The 6,000-nt window shown below is 49.0% G+C and overlaps 1 protein-coding gene across 1 annotated transcript in view; it reads left to right on the top strand.

Annotated features, from left to right (window-relative positions):
* The first annotated feature begins 4,844 nt into the window (after nt 1-4,844).
* Greb1l (GREB1 like retinoic acid receptor coactivator) overlaps nt 4,845-6,000 on the top strand; it is a 239,450-nt gene continuing 238,294 nt past the window's right edge. The window contains exon 1 of the mRNA XM_060377680.1: nt 4,845-5,048. The gene's annotated coding sequence lies outside the window, so the exon portion shown is untranslated. The remainder of the gene's footprint in view (nt 5,049-6,000) is intronic.

The raw sequence follows: 6,000 nt of genomic DNA, 5'->3' as shown, positions 1-6,000 counted from the left end.
ACAATTTACTGTTTATCTCTAGGAGTTGTCTACTCCAGACATTTCATATAAGTAGAATCACAGGACCTTTTATTTAACTTAGATAACATTTTTTTTATATTTACTCCTATTGGTGCATGTATTTGTACTTTGCTTTTTTTTTTTGCCGAATATTATGTGGATATGTCTCATTGTATCCATTCATTCATCATGTTGGTGAGCTTTGCTGCTTGAACATTTGTGGTCATGCTTTTTGTGTCATATTAAGACTCTGTAGAAAGATTTTTATAGTTTCACCCTTGACATTTAAGCCTATTTTGTGTTAGTTTTTGTACCTACTATAAGGAAGAGGCCCAACTTCATTCTTTTGCACATGAGAGTCCAGTTGTTCTAACACTATCTGCTGAGAAGACTATTGTTTCTCTGTCACATTATTTTGACACCATTGTTGGGGTGACCATAAATGCATGGGTTTATTTCTAGACTATTAATTATACTCTATTGATCTATATCTCTCCTTATGCCACTACAATGGTCTTTATTTCCTGTTTCTTTGTAACAAGGTTTAAAACCACTGTAGTCCTCCTTGTTCTTTGTTCAAAGTTGTTTCGACTCTTCTGAGTCCCTTGTGTTCTTTATGAAGTGTAGGGCCAACTTGTCAGTTTCTACAAAGGCAGCTGAGGTTTTGATAGGGACAACATTGACTGTAGATTAATGGGGGAACTATTGTCATTGTAGCAGTGGTAACACAGGAACATAGTGTGTCTTTCCATTTATTTTTCTTTCTTTTAATGATTTTTTATAGTTTATAGTATATAATACTTCACTTTCCTTTTTCGTTTACATCTGACTGTAATGATTGGCCCCTCTCTCACTTTTTGTACAGCTAGGTGTTTATACCCATGGCCTTGTACATGCTGGGCAAGCACTCCAGCACTGGTCTACATTTCTCTCCATTTCTTTCTAAAGGCATATTTGTTTTATGTGTTTGTCTGCATGTATGTCTGTGCCACATGTGTATGTCTGGTGCCCATAAAGGTCAGGAGAGGGCAGACACTCTAGAACCGGAATTACAGGGGATTGTGAACCACCATGTGGACGCTGGCAGGGATTAAATCCGTGTCCTCTGAAAGAGCAACAAGTTTTCTTAACCACTCAGCCAGTTCTTCAGCTCCCCACTCCCACACTGCCCTATCTTCCCTTCTCTTGAGAAGGGTATCTTACTATGTTGGCCAGACTGTCCTGGAATGCTACATAGCTCTTTTTAGTCTCAAACTTGTGAGCCTCCTGCCTCAGCCCCTGAAATGTTAAGATTACAGGCATGCATCAGCATTCCGGGCTACTATTTATCTGTTTTTCAGTTTCCAAGGACAGCCTGGTATTCAGATTGCTCCATTTTCATGATAACCTGCCCTTCTTAGTTTTAAATTTCACTATGAACACAGAAATCTTTAAAAAAAAAAAAAGGTGTCTCTTGTTTCTTGCATTAACTAACTTTTCATTTGCTCTAACTTGTTCTTTCAAATGATAGATTTTCTCTCTCATTGGTGTTTTGTGGTTTTTTTTTTTTTTTTTTGTCTACTCCTATTTGTGACTAGGGATGGACCACCAGGCATTGTTAATTGGCAACACATCTGAATTAACAGACCACCATTAGGTCTCCACAGTAGTCTTAACTTCTCAAGTCATTGGTCTTAGCCTAGAAGTTGGATTTTTCCTTACCACTGGGTAGAGATTTGATAACCTTTTTCCTCAGAGGAGATAAACTATTATTATAGTCTACAGGGATGGGAGTTACTAAGCCTTGGTCTGGGTGAGAAAGGAGAAGGACAAAGCAAATAAATAAAGTATAGCAGTTGAAACTTTACCTAACTGGGTCTGACTGGCTAATAATAACACATGGCTCTCAATGGAAGAAAATAATACAGTTTGCTAAGTGTCTCAGAACTATACAATGATGTCAGCCACAAACCAGCTTTCAAAGAAGTCAGCAAAACCAAAAGAAACCTGAAGACTCCACACTCTAGCTCCATAAATGGGCTGTGAAAATTGTGAAGTCTCCTAAGTCAGCTTACTTTCTAGTGCCTATTTCTGATGTGACGACAGAGGGTAATGAGTGAGGAAGATTAGTCCAGAGTGTGGTGCCAAGGACCAAAAAAACAAAAACAAAAACAAAACCCAAAAAACAAAAAACAACAACAACACCAAAACAACAACAACAACAAAAACTTTGGAAAAGGGGGTTCTTTTTGACAGCAGGACCAGGCTGTAGCCACAGAACTTGCCATGGCCAAGCAAAGGGTTTTTAGAGTAATCATTTGTAGGATTCTGTCATTTCTGTGCACTCTCCTGAACTTAAGCAGTGTAAAAAGCATTTGGAAACCATCAGTAAGTAGGTGGGACAGCGGAAGAATTCACAGACAGTGATAGAGAAGGCATTTAATAGAGCTTCAGGGGCTAATGCCCTCAATCAGCCACTCTCCGAAGCATGGACAAACAGGGATACGGAGATGGACTCAGGTAAGTTGACCTGCTACTATCACTTTTATTACTAACTTTCAGCCTTATTAAACACTCATTTTGTTTAATAATGAAGCTTGATACTATCAGTGCATTAAGCTAGCTGGCTTTCAGTAGGGGTTTATAAATATTTGTTGGGCTACTGCAGAATGAATACCAGAATCCTGTATTAGACAAGGTCCTTGTGCCATACTTGTGACATCCGCATCGTCCAGTGTGCTTGGCTCTAGCAAACAGTCCTTGAACCAAACTGCCAGGAATCTGCACTATGGCTGCACTTCAAGATTGCTGATTGGCAGTGTTCTTCCCCAGGTCCACAGGCCTCGGAAAGGCTCAAAGGGACTGAGTTTCCCCAAAGTTTCTCATCCGCTTTAGCTATTTCTATTGTCTTGTTTCTTTTTGTTGTTGAGACAGGTGACTAGCTGTGTATACAGGCTAGTCTCAGCCTCACTACACAGCCCAGGCTGGCCTGAAACTCCCACTCTTGCCCCAGCCCCTGAGTGCTGGGTCATAGATAGGTGCCACTGAATGTGACTTTTCTGTTTAACTTGGTGTGAACTTAGTTTATATGAGGTGAGCTTGGACTCTTAGGTTCCTGCTTAATTGCCTTTTCCACACTTGTGGTCGGTTCTCATGTGGTTAAAAATTGAGGGCTTTTTTTTTTTTAAGGTGATAAATTAAACTGCTAACCATCTGCATCTTCTACGTTGTAATTATTTTTAGAACACCAATTTTATTCAAGTCTGTAACAAAGCCCAGAACTGCCAGAGGACACAGCGACTGACCAAGCTTGCCCTGCTGACAGTTAAAACTGTCCTAATATGTTCTTAACGTGCAGGTTGTGGGGATCATTCAACTGTAAAATAACTATGAAAACATTTTACCTCTTTACTCCAGAAGGAACAAATGATAAAAAAAAAAAAAAGTCAGCTAAGCCTGTCTCGCTAAGGCAGGAGGAAAAGAAGACAATCGGAGCAGAAATCCCATGCCGTTCATACTCACTCCTCATACACCTCACCCATAGGCTGAGCGGCCTCTGGTTCTCTGGAAATTCCTTTCAAATAAACTAAGAAGCAGAAATAGAAACACACACACACACACACACACACACACACAACTATTTTGTCTTGAGAGGGAAGTTTAAAGAGCAAGACAAATGTATTCAAAAATTATGCTGTTTTCGTCGAGTGTCGGCAGTAATTCCACCTCTGTGACCAGGTGGTCAGCTCTGGGGTCACATACACACAGGCAACACGAACAGACGGAGAAAGTTGCGCTCAAGTGTTTAGGAATACGTGTGTGTGTGTGTGTGTGTGTGTGTGTGTGTGTGTGTGACAACTGAAAAAGAAGAGGCCATGAATTTGACACAGACCAAAGGTGTGCACGGAAAGAAAAGGGAAGGGGTGGGAGATTTAATTTAAAAAAATATTAAAAAGCAAGAGGAAAGTAGTGACTTGGAGAGCATGTGCTGATGTGGTTTGATTGACACTGTCTTTCCACTGCGACCGAGAATGATGGCCATAATGCTTGACAATGCCGCCAGCCTCCCTGTCGATGGCTCCTCGAGGCTGAAGTGTCCCGAAGGCACTAAACAGGGCCCAACCTCTCTGTGCCCCATCCAGCACGCAGCTGCTTCTCCTGGAAGGTATGGTCATGGTGTCTCCGGCAAAGTTCAAGAAAACTGGGGCTGCAGTTTTGAATACCGGCGGCCACCAACTGTGAAAGCCGGAGCGACATCTGTCACTATCTGGCGGCAGCACCCTCCGGACCAGGGCGGGCTGGAAGCGACTGCCCCCGGGGAAGCTTCCCTGTGGTCTGCCAGAGGTTCTGCAGGCGCCATGGGGAGCCTGGGTGCCAGGAGCTACCACCCAAGAGTAGGGGCCACGTCTCGGGGCTCCAGGGTGGGGTTAGTTTTGTCTGCAGCCTGCTGCCCGACCTCAAGCAGAAGGCTAAGGGCTCTTGACCCACCACGGCCCAGGAAATGGGACTTTGTCACTGGATATATTGACAAAGAAGTCACACAGTGACCCGACAGCGCCCTGGACGAACTGGGACCCTGAGAGGAAATAATCGTGCTCCCCGGCCACCCTCTTCCAGCAGCGCCAGCGGGCGATCCTTCTTCCCACGAGGTGCGCCGGGGGACGCACCGCCGCCTCCCTGCCCAAGACGATGGCCTCGCGCATCCTCCGCGCCCCGGAGCGCGCAGACCCAGGCGTGAGGGCTGCAGGGAGCGCTCCGCTGCACGTGGGGGTGCGTCTGGCCCAGTGCGCTCCCTAGGGGCCGAAGGCGACAGAGCTGGGAGAGGCCACTCGGGCGCTCGGGCCGGGAGGGGGACGGGGCGGGGGGCGAGCAGGAGGGGCAGCACCTGAGGAATCCGCCCCCGGCCGCGGTGGCGCCTCGCTCCGCCCCCGGGGACCGAGCGCGCGGCCCGCGCCCTGCTGCAGAGACGCCAGCCGGCGGCGGCGCTAGCACCTCGGAGCCGAGCTCAGCGCTGCGGAGCCGCCCGGGGCGGCGGAGACCACCCCGACCCTCGCTCCCGCCGGGGCCAGGTGAGCCGCCGCGGGGACGCGCGGGTGCGGGGAGGCGAGGGGCCGGCAGGGCCTGCCCTCCGGTGGCCGGGCACCCTGCCCGCGCGGGGCAGCGCCGCCCGAACCCTGCTGGAGGCGCTGGCTGCGAGGCAGCAGCGGGGAGAGCGGAGGGAGTCGTGCGGCCGGACGGGCGCCGTCGCCAGCGGGAACCCCCATCCCGGCCCCGGTCCCGGCTGCCTCGCTTCGCCGCCCTTGCCGCAGGCCTGTCACCCCGGCCCTGCTGCTGCCTTTGTGGCGGGAGGGAGGTGGCCGGCCGGTGTGGGGCGGAGGAGGCTGCGGTGAGGGGGCGCGTCCCGGCCGCTCCCCGAGCACGAGGGGACGGCTAGCGGTCCCCGAGCACCAGATGGGTGGCGAGTAGCGAGTGTCCGCGCAGAGCGTGGCGAGGGCCGGGCTTGGGGGAGTTGAGAGCTGCCAGACGTGGTCAGGAGTTCGCCGGGGTCCATGCCAAATGTCACTCGGTCACACGCGCACCTTCCGGTCATTTCCATTTCTCCGAGAGCGGTTCTGAGCTGCCCTCATTCTGAATGAGACACAAAGGATTGCGTTGACAGCTGACCGTGAAAACAGACAGCAAGGCGAGGTGTGCCCTGGCCAGGCAGGGTGAAGGCGGGTGGGATGCTAAAGTCCACGGGTTCCTGCAGTCCTTCTGAGTTTCGTTAAAAGGAGCTTCTCCGTGTAGGTTCACGGCACAGAGTTTCTCACTGAAACCAAGCCTCAGAAACGTGCATGACAGGGCTCTGTGCCGGAAAGCTGCTGCTTCAAGTTAGATGGAGAACTGAGTCGAGGTGGGACTCCTCCATCATGGTCTGTTTTCTTCTGTAAACTCCACCCGGACCCGTGTCCCTGGCTGGAGAACAAACAAATTTTGATTTCTGCTTTTGAAACTGTGAGATTCTCCGCCCAAAAGGCCTCC

This window comes from Meriones unguiculatus, chromosome 2 (assembly GCF_030254825.1).
Source record: "Meriones unguiculatus strain TT.TT164.6M chromosome 2, Bangor_MerUng_6.1, whole genome shotgun sequence".
Lineage (NCBI taxonomy): Eukaryota > Metazoa > Chordata > Mammalia > Rodentia > Muridae > Meriones > Meriones unguiculatus.
The sequence above is the reverse complement of the archived record's forward strand: the minus strand, read 5'-3'. Positions and strand labels throughout refer to the sequence as shown.